The sequence below is a fragment of the Puntigrus tetrazona genome, unplaced genomic scaffold, assembly GCF_018831695.1.
Source record: "Puntigrus tetrazona isolate hp1 unplaced genomic scaffold, ASM1883169v1 S000000520, whole genome shotgun sequence".
Classification (NCBI taxonomy): Eukaryota; Metazoa; Chordata; class Actinopteri; order Cypriniformes; family Cyprinidae; genus Puntigrus; species Puntigrus tetrazona.
The window spans coordinates 191,258-202,500 of NW_025048156.1; the positions used below are offsets into that span (position 1 = coordinate 191,258).

At 37.7% G+C, this 11,243-nt stretch overlaps 1 long non-coding RNA gene across 1 annotated transcript in view; it reads left to right on the plus strand.

Annotated features, from left to right (window-relative positions):
- Positions 1-6,085: 6,085 nt before the first annotated feature.
- The window catches only part of LOC122334385, a 38,317-nt gene continuing 33,159 nt past the window's right edge, over positions 6,086-11,243 (plus strand). Inside the window, exon 1 of the long non-coding RNA XR_006248752.1 lies at positions 6,086-6,258. This is a non-coding gene — a long non-coding RNA (uncharacterized LOC122334385). The remainder of the gene's footprint in view (positions 6,259-11,243) is intronic.

Here is an 11,243-nt window from a genome sequence, read left to right on the forward strand (position 1 = left end):
CGGTTTTGGGAAGGAACAATAAAGGATTAGTTTACCCAGAAATCTTTACTCACCCTCATGCCGCTCCAAACCCGTGTGACTTACTTTCAACCGCGACAAAAACCGAACAGATTTGGAAGGAAATGCTCAACTTGGCGTTTGGCGAACGCTTGTCGCTTGCGATGTTCATCATTTGTGAGTCCCTTTGGATAAAAGTTACTGCTTATGAATAAATGCAAACGTGATGCTTGACGTGAGAAACAGACCCACATTTAACCGTTGTTCAGTGCTGTGAAATATCAGCAGCCTTTTAAAATCGATTGTAAACCTGGATTTATGCCACGAATCTTCGATTTAATCTTGCTGTCAGTTGGTTTTCTTTCATTTAGCGGTTTTTGTACTTGGTTGCTTTTCACAGGCCTCACTGACCATATTTTTTTATTTAAAAAAAGAGCATTATTTGTTGATAATTGAATCGTTATTTACTTAAAAATGGTGATGCATTAAGTTAAGATCAATTAGGCCTGTGTTTAATCAGTCCCAAGAAGAAATACAAAGCCTGTGCTAATTGAAAGATGGGAAACAATAAATCCTACATTTAGTAGTATAGCCCCAAAATGAAACTTTTTTTGTAAGTTTGTAAGTTTTGTAAACCCAGTGTGAAACTTTAACTAGCATTTATGGGGAGAAGAAAATCCGATTCAAGTCACGACACCTTTATTTATATTGCACTTTACACAGCAGACTGTTTTAAGCAGCTTTAGAGCGACCCAATGCAAACAATATTCACTTCTGTTGTAAAGCAGCTCTGAAAAGAAATACGTCGGGTTTTTTTGGCTGAAAATCTTCCCTTCCACCACAGCTCTCGAATCTCATTGGCGCATGACGCCAAACGGCATCGGCTTTCGTGCGTCTCCCAACCAAACACGCCAAGTTTGATTGCACGCGTGCACGAATAAGACGGGAGATGAATCGTGGAGTTTCAGATACGTTGTGTTCAAACTGAGGCCACGTGGGTACGGAATGATGCGAGGTGAGTAAATATTGACCGCATTTAAAAAAAAACACACATTTATTTAGCAGTTATTGACTTCGTGTGGCTCGTATTGATTTCTCTGAGCGTGAACTGACGTTTTTGGCCCTTGCGAGTCGTAGGAAGCGTGTTTACATTCCAGCGGTCACAGTAAAGCCGTGGGTTTGTTCAGCATCGTCTCCAGGTGCAGAGGGATCGCTCAGGTAATTACAGAGGAAATTCCCTAACCACAGTGACACAGCCGGGTGATGAGCTCTTACTGTGTCATTTGACTATTCTTACGCATAAATCCTCAAATACCACCCTGCGCATGAGTCAAAAATGCCTGTTTACTCCCTCGAACACACCCTTCAGCTGAAGTTACTCAAAGCAACTTCTCTTTGATGTGCCGCGATCTCGTGTCTGTGTACAGAGTGTGCTTCAAAACATCTGCATCGCTCCGTGTGCAGTAGGATCTCATTTGATATCTGCTGTGCACTCGCTGATGTTTAGCATTTTTGTAAATTGATCATTTCAGAAAACCGCCCTTTTAAATAATGTAAAAACATTTCAAATATATATTTTTTTCCATTATATATATATATATATATATATATATATATATATATATATATATATATATATATATATATATATATATATATATATATTCTCACCAAAAACATTTGAGTAAAATATGATCAACGCTACATATGTATAATTATATTATTTATTAGATGTTTTATTTATATATTAATTATGTTTAAATTCCACATTTCAGAATTAAAAAAAAAAATTATTTAGCATTTTTTACATCATATCACATAATTGCTCTTTTAAATAAACTCATTTAAAATACAGTTTTGTAAAAACTAAAAAAAAAAAAAAAGTAAAAAAGAAACGTTTATATAGTCATTGGCACAAATCTGTCAATTGTATTACTGACTTGGAAATATAAAATATTTATTGTCATTTTAGGACATACATTTCTTTTTAAATTTTAATTATTTATTAAATGAAAGAAAAAAATCCAGGTTGTATTTTAAATTTCAAATTCCATATTTCAGAAGTGAAAAAAATTTATTTATTTTAAAATATTCTAGAATAATCATTAAAAATGATGTTCATATGGTCAAATGTCTTGACTAAAACTCAAATGTATTAATTCACTTTATACCAAAATATTTATTTATTTTATTAAATTGTCAAAATTTCCAAATTATAATTTAAGTTCAAATGAATTCTAAATCAGTCTTTTAAATGATTATTTTACTAAATTATTTAAAGAATTAAAATATTTGTAATGTATTACTTTTTAATAATTATAACCAAATAATCCTTTAAGTGAATAGTAAATATTCTCACCAGTGAATGTATTTTATTAGTGATTGAAAATCTTTATTTGAGAATCTTTCTGTGACTAAATCTGGAAACACCTCCAAGTCTTAATTCCACATTTTCCCTGCGACCTCTCTCTTTTAATCTGAACCTGCTTCGTGCATCATAAAGCGAAGAGTTTCATTTTCCTCGCAAAATATGTGCGGTATTACAATGCTAAAAGCGTGATTGCGACCTGCCAAGTCAAGTTCGGCACCTTCAAATACGGTCATTTGGTGCAGATGTGCCGTGGCAGTGATAATAGTGCACGGCGGAGTACGCGATTCGCGGGTCGGGTTTCACGCGAAGACATCTGTGACGCGTCCGAGCGCATCACCGGCATTACTTCAAGCCTGCAAAGCCTCGTGCAAGTGCTTCTGCCGTAAAGCTGTCAAATTCCCTTTCCAACATAAACATCTGACGTCACGGAGCAACCATGGGAACGTAAACAAATTATACGGCCGGCCTTTTTTGTCACTGTCAAATTCTGGACGCGCTCGCTCCTCGAAACGCACGTTACTGAGTTCAAACCTGGCTTTTTAAAAGGCCGCCACTTGCCAAGGCCCCAAAAGCCGTTCCAGAAGTATTGGCCTCTCGATCGGCTAGCAACAGGAACACCTCCACCATAACAAACACACCCAGCTCTGACAGTCAGCTGTCGGGGCTGTAGATTCTGCAGACCTGTAATTTCATGTGCACTTGGCTGTCTCCCTGGAGATTTATTTTGTGTAAATACATGCTTTACTTCCACCGGTTCTCACCAGCAGATGGCAACCATTAGTCCATCCGACTTGAAACAAAACACAGGGCGATAAAAATACTTCAGCGCCGACCGCTTCGACGTGTGCGTTGAATGCGAGCGCTGGATTTAGCTCCTAGGTTTTCTCGAGTCATGCTTTCTGCATTTCGCGCGTGCCAGACTTTTTCCAGACTGCATGCAGCACCTGTCATTTCTCCAGCCCGTGCCTTCAAATTATAAGACGCAGGTTCAGCGTGACACCAAAAGCGGCTTTTTTCGCGTGCACGGCCCTCAGAGTGATTCAAGTTGTTATACTTTCGTCAGTTTGCTTTTGAGCTGACGTCAACCCCCTTAGCTTTCAGCCCTCCAATCGATCCTTACCCGAATCAAACCCCGCCTCGCTTCACGCTTCATTTTTCAAAATCGAGATTTATCCATCATCTGAAAGCTGAATAAATGAGCTTTCCATTGATGTAGCCAATGGTTTGCTATAATAGGACGATATTCGGCTGGCATGCAACTAATAGAAAATCTGGAAAAACCCCTTTAAAGTTGTCCAAACGAAGTTCTTAGCAATGCATATTGCTAATCATAAAATAGCCTTTAATATATTTACAGTTGGAAATGTATTTTTGGCCATTGCTGCAAATATACCCCAGCGACTCCGGGGTCAAATATGGCAAATGGCTGACTTATGTTGACTTTTGGCCGATTTGGAAATCATATCGATGCGGTTTTTAATATGATGATAATACGCTAAATAAAGAAGCGCCTTTAAAAGCAGCTTCTCAAAGCGCTGAACAGAATGTGATCAAATGCCATAAAAAGAAAAACGAAATCAATAAGCCAATGCAAGTTTTATTTTTTTGGCCATGCAATTATTATTGGATGCTGGCGACAGGAACTATCCCCGCTTTCATATTCTGTTCTTATGTCATCAGGAACAATTGCACGAAGACGCTTTAATAAATGTCGACCGCGGCCTGATTTCACCTTCAATTATTATCGAGCGCCGAAGCATCAGGGCTTATTAAAGCGCTGGCTGTGACTAAGGTCTAATTATCTCCTCCGCTCGTCCAGGTATAAAGCCTTTCGCGGCCACTCCCCTGTCGTCCAGCCCATTAAAACAGGGCCTGGTTTCAAAGGGCTTTAATATTAGCCGGAGTTGGCGGAGATGTCAGTCTCTCGGCTGTGGGTTTTGCATTAGTGTCAAGCTCCCAGCTGGAGTTGCCCCTGGGAAGAATGCAAGTATCTTACACCCTGTCTTTGTGCCTCATTACGGCACGTCCAGAGGCAGCTGGGAGGGGCGGGATCGGTTTCCCTGGGTGGTGGTGGTGCAGATTTTCCAAAAGCCTCGCTATTCTACAAGCGACATGAGTGTTAAAAGACAAATAAGTGCTGCTTTTTGCATAAGGAATAACTATTTAGTCTCTGCGTCATTAATCATTGCGGATTAGTGCTTTTGAGTTTTGCGCACTCACGTTATCTTATTCGCTTTTAACCTCCTCAAGATGAGGATGCATGACCGGTCTAATAATGGAGCATTCATGCAACGGCTATACACTCTTTCTTAGTATTTTTGGCTTGTTCTCCAGCACGACATGTTCTTTAATCATTTACTTGAAGCAAAATAATAACAACAAAAAGTCTTGTTTAATAAAATAAATGTAAAAATTGACCATTTTCTCACGCCACGATTGGTTCGATGGTTACCTTCAGCAAGTACGAAAACAATAGGAAAACAAAGCTAAAACATGGACAGTTTAGGCAATGGAGGATATATCTGAGAAAAAAAGAGGACGCACGTTCACCCTAAATCCTCTCTAAGATGTTACTCCAGTCATGACAGTTTTTGACTTTCTTTGAGTTTTTATGGCAACCAAACATTGCTAATCAAAACTAGCCCAATCGCTGATTCCTCTGATAAAAGTCACGTTCCGGGGGCTAAATATCATATTATTAGGGGCCGCTTCAACCCACGAACATGAAAAACATCCAGCATAAAGATTGTTAAAGTAGCCCAATTCCGAGGATATACCGCAGACTTGGCGACACTTTTAGAAACACTGTTAGCAGCCATATCTCTCCCTTTTTTGTAACCAGGCTGTTTTGGGTCACCGTTGGCTTCCATAGTAGGGAAAAAAATACTATGGAAGTCAATGGTGACCCAAAACAACCTGATTACAAATTTTCTGCAAAATATCTTCCTTTGTGTCCGTCAGAACAAAGAAATTCATACAGATCTGGAACGGAAGGCTGAGTAAATGGTGACAGAATTTTCGTTTTTGGGTGAGCTATTCCTTTAACTTGAAATATTTGAGTAAGCTAACTCATATACAAATACATACTAAACGGCCCACTTAACATTACCTGGCTCAAAAGAAACATTATAGCCTAGCTAACACTTCTTTGTAACACTTTCTCTCCCTTTCGAGTGCCATGGCAAAGCATGCTGGGAAATTGCAATTCCAAGCCCAGCTTCAGTTTGTGTCTAAATAAATAAATGTTTAAATATTCATAAATTTACTCCCAGGGCATCAACGACGTAGGATTCGTCAGTAAAAACTAAACAAAGATTTTTAACTAAAATCGTTGCAATCAATGGGCACAGAATCTATGAGAGAAAAAAAACATGAACAGCATTATACATATGTGTGTGTGTGTGTGTGTGTGTGTGTGTGTGTGTGTGTGTGTGTGTGAGTCGAACATTGTGATGTATCAGAGGTAAAACTATTAATATAATTTCATATAATATAATAAAATATAATAATGATAATGATAATGATAAATTATAATTATTAATAATTTTATATATATATATATATATATATATATATATATATATATATATATATATATATATATATATATATATATATATATATATATATATAAAATCATTCACCCAATATATTTAATTATTATTATTAATATTTTTACCTCACTCATTCACAAAAGCCGGCGCGTGATGCCTCAACTTGCTCTGGGACATAGATGTATACACATAGATGTATATGTAGCTCCTTATATATTGCAACCCATAGAAACAGTCGTTGACTAGAATCTACGTATGCACATCTATGCGCCGGAGCAAGCTGAGGAGTCACGTGACGGACGTTGAGAACGAGTCGGACATCGTGGCGTATCAGAGGTAAATAAATGATATAAATACTGTTTTGTTTCTCGCACAAATCGATCGTGTCGTGTCTTAGGGCCTCGGTGTGTCGTCACGAGCCGCACGGTTTAATTTGGATTTGTCTGTGCGTGTTTTTTCCGTTGACTTTTCGTCAATCGTTGATTGGTAAATCCAACTGATTTACCAATCAACGATTGGCTCTTTCCTTCAGAAGGCGGGACTTTCCCCTCATTCACACAATATAGGAGTGAACCGTCTTTGTTATCGCTCTCACACACACACACACACACACCGGTAAAGCGTGTTAGTCGTCTCATTACCCGGCCTTGTCTTATGCAGTGACATTTAAAGCATTTAACATCGCGTTTTCCGTTTCACGAGCTGCCTTACGTTACTGTTTTTCGGTGTTGTTTTTTAAGCTCTGACTCAAGCTTTTCAAGAGTCTGTTAATCGTCATTTCCTTTCCTAAGGAAGTCGTAATAACTCTAAATGCTTTAAGTTTCTTGTTTCTGGGACGTTTTAATGGCGCATTTGAGTGAGTTATGGCGCTTCCATCTGGGCCTACTGTTTTACTAGCTCTAACTTGGCTCACTTAATTACATCTGCCCCAAGAGGCAGCGCGCAGCACAATTAGAGCGGCCTGTTAAGTATTTAGTGTTTCTTACAGTCGCTACGGCATTGGATAATGGATGACAGACTTGAACGCCGAGCTTGTCCGCGACGCTTGTCACTTCCTAAAGTTCGACGGCGGGTTTAAGGGGCAGAACCGGAGGGGAAAACTTTGGGCCGCTCCGTGAAATGAATGATTGTGCGTTTAACGCGACATCGGGGGCCTTGCGGGCGAGGTCTTGTAACTGCGCAGTCGGACGCCCCGCGTACACAGGCGGAGGTCATTGTCATATCCTCTCCGTGAAATTGATTAGCCGTGTTTACAAATGTTTACCTCGAGCCTGAGCGTGAACGCGAGGGCCGGGAGGGATTCAGAAACCGCGGGCGAAAAAAGATGGAGTCAGTCGAGTTATTTCGATTTGCACGAGCACGCATCTGAAAGAGATGATACGCTCGGGTCGTTCCTTTTCGCGGGCCGCTTGCTTTCCTTGCTGCAAAGCGAAACGGTATTTCGTATTTAGTAAAAGCGGACCATTGTTTTGGTCGCTTTTCAGAAGCGGCCTGAAAGGAAGCGAACGGTTTAAGGGGTTTAAAATAAGCAGATTTATTCAACTGAAAGGATTTCGATCGCAGCTGAACAAATCCAATCAACAGGCATGAGGGTCGTTTCGTTCCAGACGCTGAGGACGCCGTGCTGGATTGAGAAGTGTTTCTTTTAAACGCACACAATGGATTTATTCTGCTTGTCCAAATGTCTAAACTGATTGCGCGGAGCGGCTGGTCGTTAGTTTAGATCTACATTAGCTGGACGTCTCGGGAGAACAGAAAAGTCATTGATCTTACTAAAGAAGTGGATGAGTACTGGTTTGATGGCTAGTATTTCGTTGCATGGTGGCCTCAAGTATTTGGACCGTTATTGGACAGTTTGTCAAAATATGTATATTCTGTTCATTTTCTCACTCTCGTTTATTTACAAACAAACGGAAATGCCTTGATGTCAATGCATTGGATGGCAATCAGAGTTCTAGTTAAGCACGACTAAATATTCAGCTACTTAACTGAAATAAAGTAAAATTTCTAATAACTTTTAAATGAAACCAATACTGTAATATATTTGTTAAAAAAGATAATAATAAAAAAAACTAATTCTGAAGTTTCAAGTAAATTGAAAACCCAGTTAATCCAATATATATATATATTTTTTTTTAATACAAAATTATTTTAGTGGTGATATTTTACTTATTTTAATGTGCTATTATAGTTTTTATTAATATTTAAATTAACTATTGTTTTAGATTTTTGTTTTCATTTTAGTTTAAATAATTTTGTGATTAATTATTTTTCTATTAATACTTTTAAATTTTAATGACTTTATTTTTGTTCCAATAATTTTTAGGAAAATTTTAAAATAATATCATTCAAAGGAATCCTTACAAAAAAACCCCATAAATAAATAAATATATGTATGTGTGTGTGTGTGTATTTATGTATTTTTAAAATAGTTTTAGTTAACAATACCTCAGAGAGTGCAAAAATGATTTTCTCCCATGGCATTATTTTCTTATTTTCCAGTAAAGCACCTAAAAAATCCTAAAACCTGCACAAGTATCTGGCATGGAGTTCTTTCGAACAGGCCTTTAAATCGATCGTGTGTTGAAGTCCACACCCAGCAGCTCTTACTTCTGTCACAACTACTACTAAAGATGCTGGAGATCGTGAGATACGTGTAATTGAGCCGTTTGATTCACTTTTTCCTCTGACTGCTGCCTCGTCGATTATATGGATGTGATTAACCGGAGGGAGAAAACCAAAAAGCAAGAGCAAAGACGGAGAAGATTATATGTCTTTACAGTCAGCGCATGACATAACCTTTTTAATTTAGAATATACCAAGGTCATAGTCGGCCTATAATAACTTGGAAGTAACCAAAGACAAACAGAAACCTTTAATCTGAGTTTCAGAAATAGGGCAGTGACTGATCAGCCGCCGTGCCGAGTGGGTGCAGCGTTTGGGTCCGTACGCTCATATGCTAAACACGCGCGGCCACATGAAAGCCCTGCTAATGTAGGCTGCTGCATCACAATAAGGGAAGTGCAGCGTGCCGCGGTGAAACGCCTTTAATAAAGTCAGCGTGTGCGAGGAAGTCGAGTCTGTCCCCACATGTCCCTGCCGTCGATCACGTTTGGCCCAGGACGCAGGACAACTTACTTACTTAAAGCGATCTCATTTTGGAGACGGGCCCATTCTCCAACTTGAGTTTTACCCTTTTTGAACAGCACTTTTAGCGTAGCTTAGCATAGATCGTTGAATCCGATTAGACCGGTAGCGTCTCGTTCGAAAATGACCAAAGGGTTTCAACGTTGTCCCTTTTAAAATCCCGACTCTTCTGTAGTTACGTCGCGTACCGAGACCAGCGGGAAATGAGAAGCTGCTGTTTTGTAAGCCGATGCGATTAGGAACTGTACTTTCGTTCCGGCGTAATAATCAGGGAAGTCTGCTTTGTTTAGTCCCTTGCAAGCCAGGGACTACTTTCCACAGTCATAGTCATTTTCCGCCGATCTTAGTGCACGATATAACTAGAAAGAAGAGTCAAGTTTTAAATGGGTTCACGCCAAGCACGAAAACGTTAAAGATAACGATATTAGCGATAAATGATATCGTCTATTATTCTCAGCTCACACGCATTTTCGGATTCGGTTTTTGATTGGCTGTCATTGTCTGTAATGATTCCAAAGATACGGTTTCTCTGTGCCGTTATCATTATCGTTGTGGTGTGGACTGTTCATTCATATTAAAAAACATTTTTTAGAAATATATCGCTATTGTGCTTGGTGTAAATGGGCCTTAAGATCTTTGTTTATCTTCAGAACACAAAAAAACTGTGTATTTATTGAAATTTATCTCATTAGAAACCTCAACTTCTCGTATACATGGATCTAATGTGAAAACTGTACATTTATAACATTTAGCTTTTAATGTTGTCATCTTTGTAAAAATTATTTTATTATTTAATATATATATATATATATATATATATATATATATATATATATATATATATATATATATATATTACATTTATTTATATAATAAAAAATATTTTTATTGTATTTATTTATTAATTTTTTGCTAGCAGGGGTGGGTTCTAAATTTGGACAACTGCTTTTTGTTTTACATTGCTGTTATAAAAAAAAGAAAATTCTATTAACAACAAAAAAGGAGCACAAATTAAGATATTTGAATAAATTCTGAGAGATCTCTAACCCTCCATAGGTCAAGGCTCAAAAACGTCGCGACTTCGTTAAACTAATCCATGTCACATCAAGGGACAACTGTAACTTTAAGAAAACACTTTTTGTGCACAGAAAAAACAAAAATAACGACTTTATTCAACGATGTAGAGTATCACGTGCGTAAACAACGTATGCAAGCGGACACTTCGTTCACATTAGGTTCAAATCGTGAACGACGATTATTTTCAATTTCAATCAATTACTGATCATTTGGTTGTCATTTAGTCTGTTAATTGTATGTAGTAAAAATAATAAATATAAATACATACTACAAAAAAGTTCTTGTACTAGTTTTGTCTTGTTTTACAGAATAATTCTTAAAACATTCTTATAAAACTAGAAAAACATATTGTAGTTAGTGACATAATCTACTAAATTATGCAATTTTGGTAATGTAATCAGAGTACATTTAGATTACTTTTAGATTACTTTTAGAACAAACTGCTTTATCCCATTGCTTTAACTAGGATCTTGTACCATATCGATATAAAAATCTGTTTCATTCATTGTTATTAACAGCATGAATTTTATTAAATGTTACGTTACGTCACTTTGTGAAGAATATTGCTACATGGACTTATAATAATTATAAATAATTTATTGCTACCGTGTGAATAATATGTAACCATGTAGTCAATAAACGGTAACGGTAATCTGATTACGAGTATTTTTTACATGTAATATAAATATAATATAAACTGGAATTTCTTAGGCATTATAATTGGTTGCTAAGGTGTTCTGAGGGGTTTAAGACATGTTGTTATGTGGTTGCTACGGCGTTTCTAAGGTGGTTGGTTGCTTAGGTGTTCTGGGGGTTTATGAAATGTTGTTTTGTGGTTGCCAGGGCGTTTCTATGGTGTTATAGTTAGTAGGTAAGATGTTGGGGTGTATGGAATGGTGCTATGTGGTTGCTAGGGTACTTTGGTTGGTTGATAAGGGGCTCTGAGAGGTTGAAAAGGAACTTCTCGGGTGTCGTGTCGCTCCCTGTGGTATTCAGGAAAGTATGTAGTATGTTGCTATGTGGTTGCTAGGGTGGTTTCCAGGTCAAAAGAGTCTCTACACTGCATTTTTGTTTTCCAGTACAATTTTTGCCAAATA